Below are 20445 nucleotides of genomic sequence, written 5' to 3'. Positions count from 1 at the left end.
CCTAGGACCACACCTGGCATTCAGTAAGGAATCTGCTGCTGCTATTTCCATGTTGGTTGTTGAGGCATCTGGACCAGAAACAACTGAAGTCCAGGAGGTCCCAAGACTAACTCAAGATCCCTTGGTTTTCGCTCAGTTCAAAGAGCCCAGTATCATTTTTCTGAAGCTTTAGCTTGGGTCCAGGCAGGCCTGGGGGCCAGTGACAAAGCAGGGCATGGAGAGGGTCCTGGTTTCCTCTGCCCAGGCCCTGAGATTCCCCCCAGAACTGTCCTTCACTCAGAGGCAAGAAGCACCAGAATGCTCTGACAGCAAGCATGTCTTGGAGCTCCAAAATGAATGCACCAAACTGCAAGAGAAACTGCAAAGACACCCCTCACCCCCTTCACACACACCCCAGGGCCGGGAGAGCCAACGTCAGTAAGAGAGACAGCTGGCAAACTGGTTTTGCTTTTGCTTGTTTGTTCCTGCAAAGCAACTCACAATTTGACAGAAAAATAAGATAGAGGTCACAGTCTGTTAATGGTCTTAGAGCATGTGCTAAACATTGTTAAATTGTTCTCCTCAAGGATAACACTGAGTTACAATATGAACAGTTATATACATACATATAGTCGGCACATATACGATACAACAATAATGTGTAAGTATTGTGAGTAAACCTATTTCCTCACAGCTTTCCAGCATTGGATTTTACTACTTTATATTTGCAAATTTAATAAGTATATAGGGACACCTATTCTAACTTATTTATCTTTAAATAATGAGGCTGACCTTTTTTTCCAGGTGTTCACTTCCTACATCATTTTTTCCTAACATGTAACCCCCGGTCTTTCAGTCAGCAATGTGTATTATGTAATTGCTAGGAGTTGAGTTTTACATTAGGTGGTAGAAGAGCAATGTTTATAAAAGCTGCAGATAAACTTCCTGTTCTCAAGGACATGGCTCCGGAATGGTCATGACAAGAACCAGCTTCACTATAACTGTATGTGCCGGCGAATGTCACTTCTAACAAGGTCCAAGCCAGCCTACTGCCAAATGCAGTTTTATAACAATCACTTTGCCTATGATTCTTCCTGCTATCCAGAACTGAACATCTCTGTCTATAAGTCAAGCCTCTGGGTCATACATGCAACTGAAGAAGCCAGAGGTGACACCATCCCAGCCAAAATCAATGAGACCATTTTCTAACCATCCCTGTTCTGGGAAAACAATGGCCAGCAATGCCTTCATGATATGTGGTATGCTGTCTATGACCAGGATGGTGTCCACCAAAACTGAAGAAATAGTCTAAGTATATGCCACCGAAACCCAAAAGGAACAGTACATCACCTCCAGTTCCAAAAGAAGTGGTGAAATGTGACCAACCTGCACTATGGTCCAACTGTCCAAAAACTGTACATGGGCAGTGATGGCTACTGGACCCACTACCATGTTGATTTTTATCATGTGTGAGGAAGACAACAGGAGGGTCAGGCCATGCCAGAGGATAAAACCTCTGGGGCTGGAGATAGAAAAACTAGACACATTTGTATTTATTGGTTGGTTTGCTGCATGTGTGTTTGCTTGTGTCTTCCTTACACAGGAGGCTTTCCTCAAATGTTTGGTGACCTTGGCTGTCTGTTCCCATTTAGGAGCAAGACATTAAAAGTCAGTTAGTACCCTGAAACCTAGAAACTCCACTCCACAGACCTGCACACAAACATGCACCAAAAGATACATATGAGAATGTCCATACCAATTCTATTTGCAATAGCCCGAAGTCTGAAACTACCCAGAAGTCCAAAGAGTAGAAAGGATAAATAAGTTGTGACATGTCAACATAATGGGAAAAAATGCCTCAATGAGAATGAACAATCTATAACTGTGTGTAAAAATATAGATGAATCTTACAAACATAATTCCAAGTTAAAAAAAAAAAACAGAAACCAAAAGGCTCACATGCTATATGAGTCCATTTATTTAAGAACAGAACAGGGAAAATTATTAATCTATGGTGTCAAAAGTAAAGATGGCAGTTATCCTTGGATGGGGATAGTGAATGTTCCTCCTATGTAAAGCAGAAAAGAAAAATGGAGAGAAATACACTGTAGGGAGAATTTAACACACCATTCTCAGTATAAGACAGATCAAATGGACAAAAATTGAGCAAAGACATAGAAATCTAAACAACCTAATCAACAGTGTAGGCCTTTAAAACCATTTAATCCTGATTTGAGCACACACATGTGCACACAAACACACACATATTGGCATTCTGATTAGAAGGGCATTAAACTTATATATTAATTTTAGAAGGAGTTATATTTTTATAATAAGCTGTTTCATCTATGAGTATGGAGCGAATCTCTCCATTTGTTAATATAGAGAAAAGCTACGCATTTTTGTATATTTATCTTGTATATAGCCCCCTTTCAAAATTCTATTGGTAATTTTAATAGTTATTCATTTTAATCATTTGCTATGAGACTAGGTTTGCAATCTGGCCTGACAAAAAGATAATTTTCCCTTCTTTAATAATGTTCATATGGACTATTTCATTTCCTGTCTTATTTCATTAGTGAAAATCTCTAAAACTGTTCATCATTAGCAGTGATAACAGACAAACTTGTCCTGTTACTGATATTACATGGACGACTCTCTCAGGCACTGCTCAGAATCAGAAGGAGCCTGTGTCCTGTAGCCCCCTACCCAGGAGGTTACCAAGGTCCTGATGCAATAGAGAAGGACAAATCTGACTCCATATTGGATGTTTCTTTTACTTTAATCTTTGTATTCTATTGCTTTTGCTACAAGTTAAGAATGTTGCCTGTAGCCTGAAATATATAGGATAGCCATTCTCAAGACTCTGACCTATAAAGGTATAACACTTTTCCATTCACATAGAGATAAAAAGTTACAGAACAGAGAATAATAATTGTCTTGTTGGAGGTGTATAGGAACACTGTGACCAGACCTACATAGACAGCTGCAAGAACGAAGGATTCAGCACCAAGAAGCTTGCAACAATCAACCACACCCCCTCCCCTTTTAGTATAAAAGAAGCTTGAATTCTTTTTTTTTTAACATCTTTATTGGAGTATAATTGCTTTACAATGGTGTGTTAGTTTCTGCTTTATAACAAAGTGAATCAACTACACATATACATATATCCCCATATCTCCTCCCTCTTGCGTCTCCCTCCCACCCTTCCTATCCCTCCCCTCTAGGTGGTCACAAAGCACCTGGCTGATCTCCCTGTGCTATGCAGCTGCTTCCCACTAGCTATCTATTTTACATTTGGTAGTGTATATATGTCCATGCCACTCTCTCACTTCGTGCCAGCTTACCCTTCCCCCTCCCCTTGTCCTCAAGTCCATTCTCTATGTCTGCGTCTTTATTCCTGTCCTGCCCCTAGGTTTTTCAGAACCATTTTTTTTTTTAGATTCCATATATATGTGTTAGCATATGGTATTTATTTTTCCTACAAACAACTCAATTTCGCTTCTTTTTATGGCTGAGTAATATTCCATTGTATATATGCGCCACATCTTCTTTATCCATTCATAAAAAGCCTGAATTCTTAACTCAGGTAAGATGGTTCTTTGGGACAGTAGTCCTCCATCTTCTCAGTCTGCTGGCTTTCCAAATAAAGTCACTATTTCTTGCCCCGACAACTCGTCTCTCGATTTATTGGCCCATCAGGCAGCGAGCAGTACCAGCTTAGACTCAGTAACGCTGACCATCACAACCCTTCACTCCAGGAGCCTACAATAGCCCGGAGCTGCAGTCCCTGGGGAGGCCTCTCTCCACTCCTTTCTCTTCTATGTCCCTAGCTCAGGCCCCCATGACCTTGTTCCCAGTCTATTACAGTGGCCTCCCAATTGGCTTCCCTTCCTCTCCTCCTTCCCCTCCTGTGCCCTCCTGCAGTCTGTCCAGCACACTACAGCCAGCGTGAGCTTTCAAAATGCAAATCTGATCATGCCCTTCTTCTTCATCCCATTCTTCTGAGAATAAAGTGGTACAAGCCTGTGTGAGCACTGCACCCCCTCCAGCTTCATCTCCTCCACTCTCCCACCCTCTCAGGAAGAACCTACTGTCTTTCAGTTCCCTGAATGCACCCTGCTCCTTCCTGTGTCACCACCTTACACCTGCTTTTATTACTTCCTGTACCACTCACACACACACACACACACACTCCCTAACTCACACATATCACCAGTGTCATCAGCTCCACAGATGTATACATACAATTATCCATTCAATGTCTTCACCTCTAGACCATAAATTCCACCACAGTAGAGACTGTGCGTTTCTGCCACCCTTAACCCCAGGACCCAGTACAGGGTTTGGCCCCTAGGAAATGTCCAATAATTATTTTAAATTAATAATTAGTAGGCCAGTGGTTATTAGCCTTTCATATTTCATAACCCACCGATTCCTGTTTTATCCCCCTAAGAGATAGGTAGACATAAAAGCATCTTTTATCCTTATTTTAAAAAATAGTTTTTGGGGGCTTCCCTGGTGGCACAGTGGTTGAGAGTCCGCCTGCCAATGCAGGGGACACGGGTTCGTGCCCCGGTCCGGGAAGATCCCACATGCCGTGAAGCGGCTGGGCCCGTGAGCCATGGCCGCTGAGCCTGAGCGTCCGGAGCCTGTGCTCCACAACGGGAGAGGCCACAACAGTGAGAGGCCTGAGTACCACAAAAAAAAAAAAAAAAAAAAAAAAAAGTTTTTGGGAATTCCCCGGCGGTCCACTGGTTAGGACTTGGCACTCTCACTGCCGTGGCCCAGGTTCAATCCCTGGTGGGGGAACTAAGATCCCACAAACCAGGCAGCATGGCCAAAAAATAAATAAATTGGGGCCAGGCACATGATATTATATAGGCTGGTTTTTTTCGAGTCTCAAGGCTGGGTACCACAACTGCAGTTTCCCCTGCCGAACCTTGGTCATGCCGTGCAGTTTCTTTACCAACCAGGAATGGATTATCTGTTGAGATTTCATCCCTCTGTGATTCACCACAAGGCCCTGAGCAGGGACACATGAAGGAGGTATAACTCTCAAGAACCCACAGAATGTGTGTTTGTTCCGCAGTCACTGCACACACTCACCTCCAGCACCCGGCCGCTTCTTCCACTGAAACCCAGCTCTCAGTGCTACTCCCCAGCTCAGACCTCTTCCATGCCCAGGGCCTCTGCCCAGAGTTTTGTTCTTTGTTATGTCGATGGACAGGGGGAGAGCTCCGACAGTCCCACTTTTTTTTTTTTTTTTTTTTTGCGGTACGCGGGCCTCTCACTGTTGTGGCCTCTCCCATTGCAGAGCACAGGCTCCGGACGCGCAGGCTCAGTGTCCATGGCTCACAGGCCCAGCCGCTCCGCGGCATGTGGCATCCTCCCGGACCGGGGCACGAACCCATGTCCCCTGCCTCAGCAGGTGGGCAGTCCCACTTTTAAAGATATGCTGTAGGAAGGAACTCCAGCTGGCGTCCCTCCCTGGAAGCTGAAGCCTTGCGGCACAGACAGAATCTTACGGATACTTATAATTTCGGCTTCCTGTTGGTCTGCTGCAAGTGCACCCTGAGGGCATGCCTGAGCCCGAAGGCAGAGTTTTGGAGCACTTAACTATGAACGCAAGAGACCTCCCCTCCCATGTGGTCAGCCAAACCGCAAGTGTATTCCCTTCACTCATTATAATGTAGCTAAGACAGTTAAGTATGGTGACTGTGGCACAATTAAAACTCATGTAATTAAGGAAAGTGGGGGTGAGAAAAAAAGGACTGGTTCTGAAAGCTCAGCCCAAGGGTTGAGAAAGAGACCAATATTTATTTTCGCCACTAGATGGCAGGCTTCCTGCTTTATTCCACAGCTAGTCCAATTAAATTGAGAAATGATCCGCAATCAGCCCTGCCACAAAACAATCCTCCAAAGTACCCTCATAGAGACTCAGAATGTTACGGGCCGACAGTTTGGTGAGGTTTTTTTAGCCAGACCTTACATTAACAGAACAAGAGAGAGCCCAAGAGATCAGTAGATCCCAGGTTTACAAATTCTCCCGGGCCACCCTGCCTCTTGACAAAAGCCATCCAAAAATTGACTTAAAAAGAGATATGATCTGGATATGCTCAGTTTCTGAAAAATTCGTAGAGCCGTGTTATGATTTGTGCACTTTTCTGTGTGTACGTAATACTGACAGAGCGAGAGAGAGAGTAACTCTTCCACAAATGGAGTGGGATGTTTGCCTAGATTTGGTCTTGTTTATTTGTGAGCTTGGCTAGCCCTTGGCTGGTGAGCAACTTGAAGTCTGGGATCCTTTATGCAGCTCTGTGCTCCCACAAGCCTTATGCAACAACTGACAAAAGGACAGATGAGGCATCTGAATTGTTTGGAATAAATTAAAGTGACTGCAACCAGCTGGGTGACTTTAGCCAAGGGACTTGCTCCTCGGGACCTCAATTTCAAAAATTCAGTGCTGAATTACACTATCATCTAATCTCTGAGTACAGAATAAATCCGAGAAATACCTAGTAGAGTGCTGCAAATGTTATAAGACAGTGTTTCTCAAAGTGTGGTCCAAGGACCCCTAAGGGTTCCCCTTCCCTTTCCCAACCCTTTAGGAAAAGGGCTGTTTGTAAGAATAGCAGTAACGCCAAGGAAAATGATAACTTTCCATCGTGGCTGTAGCTATTCAACCATGTAAACTTTTTTTTTTTTTTCTCTTCAAAAGACATCCTTAAGGAATCCTAAGTATTTAGCTGGAATCTTGTGCTGGTGGCCAATTTTCTCCTTGTGTGTGTTTGGGAGAATAAAAGGAAATGAACTGGTTTTCTTTCAACACTGTCCTCACAGATCCTCATGGATTTTTGCTGCTGGCGGTAGATAAAACAATCAGGGTGGGAGGATGGTTTTCTTCATATACTTCCATCAAAACAATATATCACAAGACATTCAATGCAGAAGTGGATATGAGAATGTATAAACTAAAATTAAAGAGATTTGCAAAAATGTAAAACAATGTCATTTTTATAAATTTCTTTAATTTGGAAAAATATATTGTTCATAAAAATTATGTAATTTATGTTAACATGCAATGGAGTCTTATTGTTATTTTAAAATATATTAAGTATTTAGATTTTTCTGTTATAATTTATAATAAAGTATGGGAAATATCAGAATATAGAAACAAAAGCTGTTTGGGGTTCTCAATTGCTTTTACGAGTGTAAAGGGGCCCTGAGAACAAAAGATTTGAGAACTGCTGTTGTAGGAGCTTAATTAATCCCTTTATTAGCTCTCGGTTATTTATGTTTCATTCTTCAAAAACAGAAAGTTATATCTCACAACGTTAATTTCAGCATTATCAACACTAGCAAAGAAAAAGAAAAAAGACAAGCTGAATGTCTAATATGATAACATATGCTCCATTAAGGCAATGGAATTATATCATATAGTATTGCACAATAAAATGATTATATGACATCATGTTAAGAGTGTAAAAACATAAATCGGTATTGCCACTAACTGTAAAAATATGAGATTGGAATCTGATATATAAAATGAGAACAGTAAACACCTATTATATTATGTTGGGATGTTGAGACTATAGGTGCTGTCTTTCTTTAATTAAACTATTGGCTATTAGCATTTCACTGCATATTTTTTAAAACAGCATTTTTAAGTGAGCACTTTAAGACCTGGCTTCCCCAGGTCTCCCACACTAGGGCCAAAGAGGCCATCGCCTCTTTCCATTTAACAAGCCAAAAAGGTTCCTGATTTTGAAAAGCCAACTTCCTCCAGCGGACCCCCAACAAAAGTCCTTGTCTCGCAGGCCTCTGGGAACAACCTCTGACGAATGGCAAATCTGTACAAAACACAACTGCCCTGGCCGTAGCAACACTTGAAGAGAACCAGTACTGAATGGGAAGTGGTCTGGCGTTCAGCGGGTCAGCAAGCAAACAGGAGTCTTTGTGAAGGGAACAAAACTGCATCTGCCCCTCACCAAGAGGGTCTCCGGCACCCCTCCTCTCCTGCGCTGCCACCCCCACACACTCACAGTGAGCATTTATGTTTTGCTTCATAGGCATACTATAAACTCCGTCTTAAGCCAACTGCTTCTGAGGTTTTGAAGTGAAAAACATGGCCAGAAGGAGGATGCATGCTTCAAGGAACCCTTACCTCCAGTCCATTAACTGGGTGCTGTTCACATCTTTCCCAAGACCAGCTGGGGTTATTCCCCTTCCTAACTCCAAATGTGCTTATGGTTTATTTCAGACTCCCAGGATGGGCAGCACAGTGTGAAAGAAATACACTGGATAATTAAAGAGATGATCTTATTCAGGGTCTAGCAAGAGGGAGGTCATTCATTAATGCAGAATATCTCCGAGAAAAGGCAGGAGGGGTTTTACAGAGGCAAGAGAGTGGGGAGGAGAGTGGACAGCAGGTCTCATCTGAAGGCTGGAATGGATCTCATCTGTAGTGGGGTGGGTCTCATCTGAAGAGTGGGATGGGAATAAGCTGAATACGTGAGGGCAGGGTTGTCCTTTGCAGTTTCTCCACTGTCCCAGCTCCCCGGCTCTCTGGGAGCACGGGGCTCAGATAAACTTCAACATGGTCAACAGATTACTAAAAATCTGGACTCGCTTGTAGCAGAGAGGGGAGGAGGTAAGTGGTGAGAGTGAGGCCCCAGATGCCTCCGGGGAGGTGGTGAGGGGAGAGACGGAAGGGCGGGAGAAGCGGACACCCCTCTAGACAGTCTCTGGGCAGCTGAAATTTTGTTCCTCAAATTCAGAAAGCTTCTCCTTTTCCCCTCCTGTTCCTCTCTCCCTCTTTCTTTCTCAGGTGCCAGGTGAGTGAGGACAGTGTTGAAAGAAAACCAGTTCGTTTCCTTTTATTCTCCCAAGCACACACATGGAGACAATTGGCCACCAGCACAAGATTCCAGCTAAATACTTAGGGTTCCTCAAGGATGTCTTCTGAAGAAAAAAAAAAAAGTTTACATGGTTGAATAGCTACAGCCACGATGGAAAGTTATCATTTTCCTTGGCGTTACTGCTATTCTTAACAAACAGCCCTTTTCCTAACATCTTCTTTGATGAAAGCAAGCCCTACCCTGCTTGTTTGCCCTAAAGCCCCTCTTTTCAACCAATCCAGCCAGATGTGTGATTTTTTCTATTCACACAGCACAGGGTTTAAGGATGGAAGAAGGGATGAGCTGTTTCCCTCATTAGTGGCTCTTTCCACCCCTACAGAGACTGTTTGTGGAGGATTTGTGTTGCTGGCTGTAGATAAAACAATCAGGGTAGGGGCCGCTTTGGAAATAGGGGGAGGGATGGGGATTTTTCCATCTGGAATCACAAGGCTGTCGGTGGCAGGGCCAGATGGAACCACAGTCTGTCTGTGGAAACAAAGCTTCTCTATAAACTGGTCATGCAAACAAGAATATGAGGTTTTTGACAACACGATGGCCAAGAGATAGGAAACTGAGACTGGTTATGAAATGCCAAGGACAGATCCCTCCAACTTTGGTGAATTAAGCCCTGGATGTAATTCAGCAAGGAGCTTCCTTGGGCTGATGAAAGCAAGGACTGTAAAGCTTTGAATTCAAACTGGGACACTAGAAGAACAACTCACGGTCAGCCAGTCTCCATCCTCTGAATTTAAGTCATCTTTCAGCTGGGAGCGAACATGCTTCCTTAACGCACCAGAACAATGTTGGGACTTAGATTACTGTAAAGAATTTTATAAATGCTGAGTGTCCCTGTCAGCACTATTAATGAACATCCTCTAAGCTGCACTTGAGCCAAATTCCAAGGTATAATTAGGGGTTCTAAGCAATGATAGAACATAGATGGCAAGTTTGAAGCTCCCAACATCCAATTAGAGGGATGGGAGCAGATTTCCCAGAGCACAGGAGATGAAAACCACCTGTTTCAGCCTGCTTCCTAAGTCCTTCCTTCCAGGAGAGTTCTTTGTGTCACCTAATAATGCCAAAAGGAACGCTTCTTGGCCCTCAAACCCCATCTTGCAACCAGAGGTCAATTAACAAGCTGTGTGCCCTAGAGCAGGTCACTTACCCCCTTTGAGCCTTAATTCTGTCTTCTACAAAAATGCAGCCGTTGGACAAGGATCCGTGTTTTCAAACTTTTTAAAGCAGTGGAACCTTTCGTTTTTCCCCTGAGGAAACCTTTATGATGGAACTCAATTTGTAAATATCCTATGTCACTTGGAGGAACTATAGTCAATATGTCACGTATCAGAATGATGAAGGGAAATAGCTCAAGTCTTTGTAACTTAAATCTCCAGATAGACTATCAGTTCCAATGTATTCAATCACTCCTTGCAAATATTAAGTGCTTTATAAATATTGCGTAGGGAAAGAAATGTGCTTCAGTGGAAAACCATTCATCATTTAGAGCATATGCACTCCCAGGTTACCTGAATGTGATGCTACAGGGACTCTTTCACTGTCTTTGAGCTATTTTACAACTCTGTAAATTGTAGATAAGTGATAGCAATGCAAATAATTCTTGTTTATAGACATACAAATAAATTCTGTCCTATGGAAATGCCATTGACTTCCCTCCCAATCCCCCAAGGGAAAAGCCATTTTTCATCTATTTGTAAATGTATTTCAACATTCCTTTACTCCATATACATTGAGGCTTCTTTAACTTCTCATTTGAACTGGTTGTAACATCTCACTAGCTCTCGTTAATAACGAGCTAAATAAAGACGTTAACATGTGTTCATTTATATTTGTATGAGTGTCATGATTTTTAGCTTTATTTGAAAATTACCATATTTTGAAAATGTTCTAATGTTATATCACAATTCTTACCAATCCTGATCAAATGTGTAACCTCCACATTGAAAGGGCCACCCAAAGCCAGTCTTCAAAGTCTCAGTAAATCCTCCAACTTGGCCCTCCCTCTATGGCTGTGGTTCTCCCCATCACCGTGAGCAATAAACTCAGCCTTTCCCTATCAACAGCTTGTTTTGGTGATTTTGGGGAGATGGCATTTGAGAGAAGGGAAAATATATGTGGAGGCAATTGTGCACTAAGCCTAAATCCCTCAGGAGGGTTTCTGCCCGGGTCAAGTTCAGTGGGATGGTGGCATTTGTTTTCCCATGTGGATACAAAATCTAGAGTTTAGGGGGCTGGAAGGGATCCAGGGGATGATCTCATCCCTTCCTTCCTTCCTTTATGGATGAGGTCACTGGGACCCACAGAAATAGGTCAGCTAGGGGCTGGGATATGAATTCGACCCTGCAACTCCGGGCCAGGTGCCCTGCATTCATTTATTCTCTCACTCGTTCGTTTTTCAACAGCCATTTCCTGAAGGCTGGGCACTGTGCCATCTGATGAACGCTCGGAAGTGGGGTCTCATTTCTGAGATATCTGCCCCCGTGGCCCTCTGTCCCTTTTAGGCAAATCTTGGACTCCATGTTTTTTTTCTCAAGAAAGTAGTGAGAGGGGAGGAAGCTGAGAACTGCCTCTGTGAGAACATTCAGCTTCCAATCCCCGAAGTCTAAACACTTGGGAAGAACAGAGAAGCCTATAGGTAACGACTGAAAAGTCCAGCAAAGGTTTTCCCTGAGCTAGTATCAGAGGGGAGAAGAAAGGAGTGGCTGTGCCCTGGTCTGGGGCAAAGCCCCAGGGATGCCCACAGCAGAGCCGCAGGAGGGAGTGCCTGTGTGGACAGGGCCCCAAGGAGGGCTCCGAGTCTCTGCGACACAAAGCGGTGGAGAGCCCCACCCTCCCCAAGGCCATGCGGACAAGACTGAGGGACAGCTCAGGAGTGACCTGGGGAACCAATACCAGGACTGGATGACCTGGCACCATTAGGGTCTTGGCTCCATTAAGACTCTGAAATTTTTTTTAAAAAGGGGGGGAGGGGGAGTTGGTGCTGCAGACAGAGGGATGGGCGCTCAGAGCCAAGGAGGCTCCAGGATTTCTCCCCAGATCCGGGTCAAGAGGACAGTGTTTCCTCACTCTCCGCCCAGACTAATCAAACTCCCAACCAGCACTGGGGGTGGCCACTCCCGAAGTGGGGGCCACCCACCCTCCAACCCACTCTGGTCATAGGAGAAAGAAAAAAATTCTTCCTGAGTTGAGGTTGTAAGGAACTTCTCAACAAAGAGAAATCCTGGGCAGAATGATGCTGGGATGGTGGACACTGTCAGTGCTTTTATGTCAGTGTTTGCTGACTGTTGCCACAGCCAGGAATTGGGACCAGAGGGGATCAGGGGGGAGGCGCAAGGAAGCACACACAGCCTCACTTCCTCTCTTCCCACGCAGCAGCGGATGGGACCCCGGTGTGACCCCCCCGGTGCTCCCCTCTCCCCTGCTGGCCTCCAGCCAGATCCCAGATTCCAGTCCTTTCCAGTGCCCAAGAGGACCCAACTTTCAAAAGGGGGAAGGAAGGAAGGAAAGAAGGGGAGGGGAAGAAGGGCTCATAAGAGAATGGAGGGTTTAGGCAAGGAGCAAAGCAGGCATTGGTGGGGAAGGGGAAATCAGACAGGAGGAAACAAAATGAGTAACTAATTGTGAAATGGTGGCACCTGAGGCCTTGGGCCCTTTTGGTCAACTCTCGCCCAGGGTCCTATCACAGGGAGCTCAGGAGGGCTGTTTCCGGTGTCGCTCATTCATGTAGTAGCTCAAATTTAGATTTACAAAGACCTCCAAATGAAATACTGAGAAGCACAGACCTGCGTTTTAAGAAGATGCTGCTCAACCTTCAGCTTGAAGCTTGTCTTCATCCTGGTCACCCCAGATGCCGTGTGCCATGAGTCAGTACTGCTAACCGATACAATGGTCCTCCTGTCCAGTTTCACTGCAATGTTTTCTTTGTATTTAACGGACTAATCTGTTGAAGGCAAACATTTAAAATAAATCGCAAATTTTATAATGCTGTTAGGGTTCTGCTCTTTGTTTTTTAATTTACAGGGAGGCTTTAAAACCAGAAGTGATCCAAGTCTCCCTCAGTCCCTGAGAGGCTGTGGTACCACCTCTCACAGCCTTAAGCCTCTATGGGGCCTGAGTTTCCCCTGGAGGTCGCCCACGAGAACAAGGACAGCCCCTCCAAACGCTCAGGAAGGAAGCAGTCAGGGCACCATAACTGTTGAAGAAAAAATTATTCTGACACCTGTTAAATGGGAAGGAGTGTTTTATTTAGGACTATCATAGTAGGTGTCAAGACTATTGCAAGAGGGAAGAGTGATTGGGCTCAACTCCTAATACAACAAGAACAAGTGGGGATTTATAGCCAAGGAGCCGGGAGGGGGAGGGGGTATCAGTGGATGGAGAATTACTAAGAGGAGACATGGGGTGCTGATCAGGAATTCTTGCTAAACCAACTTAAACAGGATTCTTGCTCAAGGCAGCCAGGGTGATAGGCCCTCAAGGGTGGCGGTATTCTCCCTAAACTGACTTAGCAGGATCCTTGCTACTGCAACTGGGCTCTGCAGGCCCAGCAAGGACAGGCTGAGGTCGAGGCATAGTTGTGAAGTGGGCTCAGAGGAGCCTGACTCAAGTTTGGTCAAGGAGTCTTTGTCAGTCACAGCCTCTTTATCCCAGAGGGTCCCACAGCTATTGTGACACCACGTGAATTAGTTCTTCATGAGAGACTAAGAGGAGGGGAGAAAAGACATTCTCTGGGATGCCAACTCAGAGAAGATTTGAGCCCTGACAAAGTGCCCCCATTTGTTGGTGACCCACACAACAGCCTTTCCCTGACTCCCTCCTCTCATAGGAGGAGTTGCAAACACCAAAGACTCACTTTCCCAGCCTCCTTGGTAGCTAGAAGGAGCCTTGCAACCCAGTTCTGGGCAAAAAGGGAGAAGGGAAATTCTCCTGAGTGGCTTTTAGGAAATATTTTCCTCTCTGAATGAGGGAGTGGGAAGATAACATGCCTGGTGCTGGGGCAAGCATCCCCCATGGCGAGATGCAAGCCCAAGGATGTAGTGTCCTTGGAGCGTGCTGAAGATGGAGGGAAAAAGGAGCTTGGGTCCTTGGTGACATTGCTGAGCTGTTGCACCAACCCCTACTTGTCTATGCCCAGACTTCTAATTATGGGAGATTTAACTAAGCAGCTTTTTGATTTAAGCTACTCTTATGCTGGTGTTCTATAACTTGCAGCCAAAAGTACTGCCAACCCTCAGGGCTGTGCTAGGATTTGTAAAGGACACAGAGACATCCAAGCATCAGTCTCTTCCTTCTATTCTAGAAGTTTACGGTCAAGGTGGGGAAACTAGACATATGTACACATGTACCATGTCCTTAAAAATTAAACAATTTGAATATAATCAAGTTTTAAACTGAAGTCACAGCAATTCCACTCCCAGGAATTTTTCCCCCAAAGTATATTAAAAGATATCCACTGAACTTTAACATATAATAGAGAAAATATGGACATACCCTAAATGTTCAACAATAGAGGTTGAAATTACAGCCCATACATAATATCATTAAAGATGATGATGTTGATCTATACTTAATTATAGGCATTCTCCAAACAAAAATTGGGTTAAAAAAAAAACCAGGTTATTAACTGTGCATTAAATAAATCCACTCTTGTGCAGAAAAACATCTCTGAGTCTAGGTTAAATGTGAAGCTGTCAGCAGTGCTTATTGTTATATAGTGCAATTATGATTGAGCTTTATTTTCTTTATGCCTTTCTGTATCTTTTGCTTTCGTTGCAATAAACACATATTTATTTTATAATAAGTCCACTCAGAATGTTTAGAAATGCAACTGATCAGTAAGTCTCTATATACTAATAGAACACCATGGAGAGCTTTACAAAATCTACCAACAATTTGCAGAACAATATGGTATATGAGGAGGGAGGTTTAGAATAACAAAGATGATTCACAGTCCCAGACACAGTTCATGGCTTTAAAGAACCAGGTCCCAACTTGGGGGCACTAAGGACTCAACCTTGGGTTCACTCACCCATATGCAGTAAAGACAACCTACTGACACCAGGTGGTGGTAAAGAACAGTAGAGTATTTACTGCAGGGCTCCAAACAAGGAGAATGGGCAGCTCATGCTCAAAAGAGCAGAACTCCCCAATGGCTTTCAGGGAAAGGATTTGAAAGGCAGTGTGAGGGAGGGGTTGCAGGGTGTGGGATCAGCTCATGAACAATTCTCCGACTGGTTGGCATCAATGTGGTTCCAAGTATCATCAACCTTCTGGCTTCAGCTGGTCTAGGGTCTATGTGCTTACAGTCAGCAGTTTTCATATGGTAGGGGTTGGCTTCCTGTAAAAACAACTTAGGAGTGTGTGCCAGGCCTGTATATCTATATCCTTCAGGGAACTGGGAGTTCAGTGATTCTGCTGTGTGGCAGATTTATAGTCTAAATACCAGTTTCCCAGCCCAGGAGCTATTCTTTGTTTCTACATCTTTACATTTCCTAATTATTAACTCTTGAGTCACCCTTTTGAGACTCATGGGAGGCCTGGGAGACTAAAGCCTTTTACTTCAAAAGACAGGGACATGGGATTGTATATGGTTTCAGACAGTTTCTGAAATGGTTCTGTCCAGTTCTATGAGCTGTAGAATATTCATCACACATCTCACCCTCCCCAATGATAGGATGTATACTGGAGCAAAACACTGAGTGGTAACTATTTGACATTGTGGAAAATAACTCTAAACAAAACTTTTTGTATTGTACGTGGTATAGACAGAGTACGTAATTCAGGCATTGTGAATAACTTCTAGGAAATGCTTTCAGGCTCTTTTCCAGGCTTTTGCCTGGGAATTGTTTGAAAAGTCTGATTTAACATTCCGTCTATAATATAGAAACCTAGTTCCCACCAAAACACTTTGTATTTCTCAGAGGCACAAATACATCAAAGGCTCTCTCGATATCTAAAATACTTTCAAATCATAGAAAGTGTTATCAGTTGAAACTCTGTGATATTCTGATTGGCTTATCGCTCACTTGGTGTGACTCTGATGCTGCCCGCGGCACAACTTAGTTCCGGAGGTTGACCTTCTTTCCCTGTTTTCCAGTATATTCTAGCAACATAGGTAGCATCCCATCACTCCGTAGACAGCGTTAAAATAATTGTGATTGCATTTAACATTTGAGTACAGAAAAAGATGGTGAAAGGTGGCAGAATGTGTCACCTCAAAATATGCCCCATTGTGGCACAGTGGTTGAGAGTCCGCCTGCCGATGCAGGAGACGTGGGTTCGTGCCCTGGTCCAGGAAGATCCCACATGCCGCGAAACGGCTGGGCCCGTGAGCCGTGGCCGCTGAGCCTGCGTGTCCGGAGCCTGTGCTCCGCAACGGGAGAGGCCACAACAGTGAGAGGCCTGCGTACCGCAAAAAAAAAAAAAAAAAATGCCACCTTGGCATAAGGGCTATTTTGAGCTAAAGAACAGCAGATGCAAGAATGTCATTCTGACCTCCCTTTTTTCCCTGAAGGCAGGAGTTAATACTCCCATGTGAAAGATGCCCTCCTGTAACAGAGAAGAATAAACCTGCCTCCATATTGGATCTATTCCTTTAGCTCTAACCTTTGTGCTTTGTTGCCTATGCTTAGTCATGCTGGCTCTGCAGCTTTTGTAAAAGAATGTTGCCTATAGACGGAAGTACACAGGATATACACAGGATAGCCCATTCTCAAGGCTCTGACCTTTAAATGTATAACACTCTTCCATTCACAGAGATAAAAAGTTGCAGAACAGGGAATAATATTTGTCTTATTGGAGGTTTATAGGAACATTGTGACCAGACCTACATAGACAGCTGCAAGAAAGAAGGATTCAGCACCAAGAAGTTTGCAACAATCGGCCACACTCCTGCCCCTTTTAGTGTAAAAGAAGTCTGAATTCTAACTTGGGTAAGATAAATTGTTGGGACACTAGTCCACCATCTTCTCAGTCTGCTGGCTTTCTGAATAAAGTCACTATTCCTCGCCCCACCAACTCATCTCTCAATTTATTGGCCTGTCTTGCAGCAAGCAGTATGAGTTTGGACTTGGTAACACTCCCTATACCAGGAGGAAAGAAATATTATCATCACCAGAGATGGGGAGTCAAAGCAGAGAGAAATCCATACAAACAGACCTTGTTAGGATTACTCTTATCTCCTTTTAGTATCCCCATATATTTTAGTAAACTTTTCCACAATTGCTACTCTTTATTCAACCTAGTATATGAGCACTTGGGCCTATCAGCGTTTTTGGGTCTTCCTTTTCCTCTGGCGGCTCCCATGTACATGCAAAAATCTATATGCTTGTCTCCTCTTATTCTGTATTATGTCAATTTAATTCTCAGGACCAGCAGAGACCCTAGAAGGGTAGAGATAAAGTTATGCCTCCCCTACAATGATCTACGTTTATTTACCAAACCGAGCCACCCAAGATTTGGGTGACATTCATCCATCCCACGTTCTTGTGGTCACTCGCCTCTGGGATGCTTCAGCTGCGTTACTTGACTTTCGGAATAATCTGGCTGTCCTGTTCATATTGCCAGTGCCCTGCATACCACTGACCCAGGCACTGGACTTGCTGGGACTCATAACAGGCTGCCCCAAGACATGCCACATTGATTATTTTGAGTTAAAGTTACTTAAGAAACAGCCCGTGGGAAAAATGATATAAAAACACACAATGACACCCCCTCCTTCCCCTTGAAAGTAGGAAATAAATCTCCCATGTAAAAGTAACCTCCCTACATCAGGAGGGTAGAAAGTATCCTCATCACCCGAGTTAGGGAATTCAAGGCTGAGAAAACTGTATAAACAAACGTTGTTACTTCTTCATTAGTCTGCTATCCCAAGCACAAGGCCCTTTGTTAAATCTTCACACAAAAAATTGTTTCCTTGTCGAAAAATGATATAGAAACAGCCTGCTTTGGTCGCTTCAAGGGTCCTATTTCTATGAGACCTCCATGCATACAAATTAAATTGGTTTTGTTCTCCTGTTAATCTGTCTTGTGTCCATTTAATTATATGACCAGGCCAAAGAACTGCAAGAGGGGTAAGGGAGAAATTTCCCCCTCCCACATACTCAAACTACTTTCCCAGTTTGGGGTGTGTGTGCGTGTGTTGAAGGCTCTACTAAAAATCAGTGCATGTGTCACATGTATAATTCCTTTTTCATTTTGATTTGTAGAATAGCTTTACAGTAGAAACACCAGCAAACAACTTTTAGACTATTAAAAGGCTTTCTTCCCTTCCTAAATGTTTTAATTGTGCCAAGAAGCTTTTTATGGACCTTGCAACTTTGTTGCTAGCTTCAGGTTGATTATTGTGATTGTATTGTTCACTGTGCGTAGAAATAGTATGAATACGATTTACATAGATTGTTCAGTTTTTAATATTAGCCATAGAACTGGTTAGTATCTCAGTAGTTCAATGAAACGTTTCCTGTATTCTCATCTATTTTGAGAAATTCTGTGGGTTTTTTTTTAATTGTGTCTTATGGTTCAAGTTTGTAGATTTTAATAAGCAAAAATGTTTAAAGATGTGGTAATCTTCCAACTAATACTTATCTGTCTTTCATGACCGCACAAACTGCATCTTTAAATCCATAAATAAGTTTCCTTAAGTATCATACTTTTCTGGTCTTTCATGCTTAGTGATAAGGGGGAAGCACAAGAAAAATTTCAGTAGAATACAGTTTTTATTTTGTAAACACTAATGTATTAAACTTGCTATACATTGAAGCAAATAATATCTATTTTTATTTGAATTGTATATATGAATTGGATGTTATAACTAGTTGATTTTTTTCATTGTGTTAGAGGTATTTTCACTGAGCAAGGTCAATTGGTTACCTCAGTATTACAACCAATATAGTCCAAGGGACCATTTCAAAATAAATAAATAAATAAATAAATAAATAAATAAATGAAAATAAATCAGTGCATGGCCTCTTGCTTCCTCTTTCCTCCCACCCCCCAGATACAGGAAGTGGTTTGTCTCTCTTTTGTTGCTTACTGGCCAGGGCCTTCAGCATCTCACCTTCTTTATTCAGTCAGTCAATAAATATTTATTGAAGGCCTGCTACGTGCCAGGCACTGTGCTAGGTGCTGGGGGAGAGGCAGTCACGTAGCTTAACTTCAGAGAGCTTACTGCCTCATGTCAAAGACAAACCTTATTCAAAGAATCACACAATCAAATATAGTTCCCTAAGTGCTTTTTTCTTAACTTCTTATTCTGAAATAATTTTAGATTCACCTAGAAATACTATAGAATTCCTGTGGACCCTTTGCTCAGCTTGCTTCAATGACAGTACCCTATGTAATCACAGTACAATGGTCAAAACCAAGAAATTAACATGGATACAATACTAAGCTACGGCCCTTATTGGATTTCTCTAAGGGCTTTTTATTACATTAATTCTTTAGTAATTATAACAATCTTGGGAAGTAAATATTGGGTTGGCCAAAAGGTTCATTTGGATTTTTCCCTAAGATGTTATGGAAAATCCCGAACTAACTTTTTGGCCAACCCAATACTACCATCACCCTCCATTTTATAGATGCAGAAACTGAGTTTCAGAACAATTACATAACTTGGGCAAGACTCCAGCTTGAAAGTGGCACAGTGAGGACTGCAGACCCAGGCAGCCTGGCTGTGAGGGGTCTGCTCCCCACCACTGAACTACACCTCCTCTTAACATCAGCCAAGCAAGTTTCCTTGTTCAAACTCAAAGAACCTTACTGTCACAGCACTACAATAAACGGCTGGGGAGCTATTAGAACGAGTTGTAACTGTTGGATGCCATCTTTAAAGTCAAAATATTTGCTTCCAAAATCAAAGTTTGTTTCAATGGCAAAGGCTTCCCAAAGGAAATTACTATTTCAATCACTATGGATGAAACAATGTTCTTTGGGCTAACAAAGGCTGAGCTCTCAAACATTTCCCTCTGGTTGAAAATAACTTTAGTTGAAACATTTTGACTCTCAAAAGGAAGTTTCTTTGTAAGAAACTGCAAGAAATCCAGGTGCAGTTAAGGCTCACCCCAAACCGAAGCCTTCGGAAAAGCCAGCTTCCTCTCAAAATCATACCGTTTCCAACTGTCTCACCCCTGCATGACTCAAAGCCAGAGGAAATCTGCAAGAATAGAGGTATGTTGATCTGCTTTGCATAGGAGGATATCAATCCCAAAATGGGAGCGAGGGGGAGATCAAAAAAAAACTGAACAAGGAAAAATACCTTTCTTGCTTAACTATGCATCTGTGGAATTTGTACTTGTTACCGAAATGCAGAAGTTACTTAAATGACCGCAGGGTTCCACTTCTCCCTTCTCCAGCGCTGAGATGCAGTACTACTGAGCATGTCCCAAAGGCAGTTCAGTTACTATAAAGAGGAGTCTCTTTTTTAAGATATCGCTGTTAACAGTAACATCTCGTGATTCCGTCTACAACAGATTATAGCTCGGGTTTGCTCTCCGCTTTGTCCTTCCTCTGATTTCGAGCCAGTCGCCAGGCCCTTTGGAATGGCTTACTT

General features: G+C 43.2%; 1 long non-coding RNA gene across 1 annotated transcript in view; it reads right to left on the bottom strand.

Moving 5' to 3' along the window:
• Positions 1-5413: 5413 nt before the first annotated feature.
• The window catches only part of LOC137220143 (uncharacterized), a 29598-nt gene continuing 14566 nt past the window's right edge, over positions 5414-20445 (bottom strand). Inside the window, exons 3-4 of the long non-coding RNA XR_010941498.1 lie at positions 12680-12837; positions 5414-8943 (exon numbers count right to left, since the gene is read on the bottom strand). This is a non-coding gene — a long non-coding RNA (uncharacterized lncRNA). The remainder of the gene's footprint in view (positions 8944-12679; positions 12838-20445) is intronic.

This window comes from Pseudorca crassidens, chromosome 1 (assembly GCF_039906515.1).
Source record: "Pseudorca crassidens isolate mPseCra1 chromosome 1, mPseCra1.hap1, whole genome shotgun sequence".
Classification (NCBI taxonomy): Eukaryota; Metazoa; Chordata; class Mammalia; order Artiodactyla; family Delphinidae; genus Pseudorca; species Pseudorca crassidens.
This window is presented reverse-complemented; position numbering and strand designations above follow the sequence as displayed.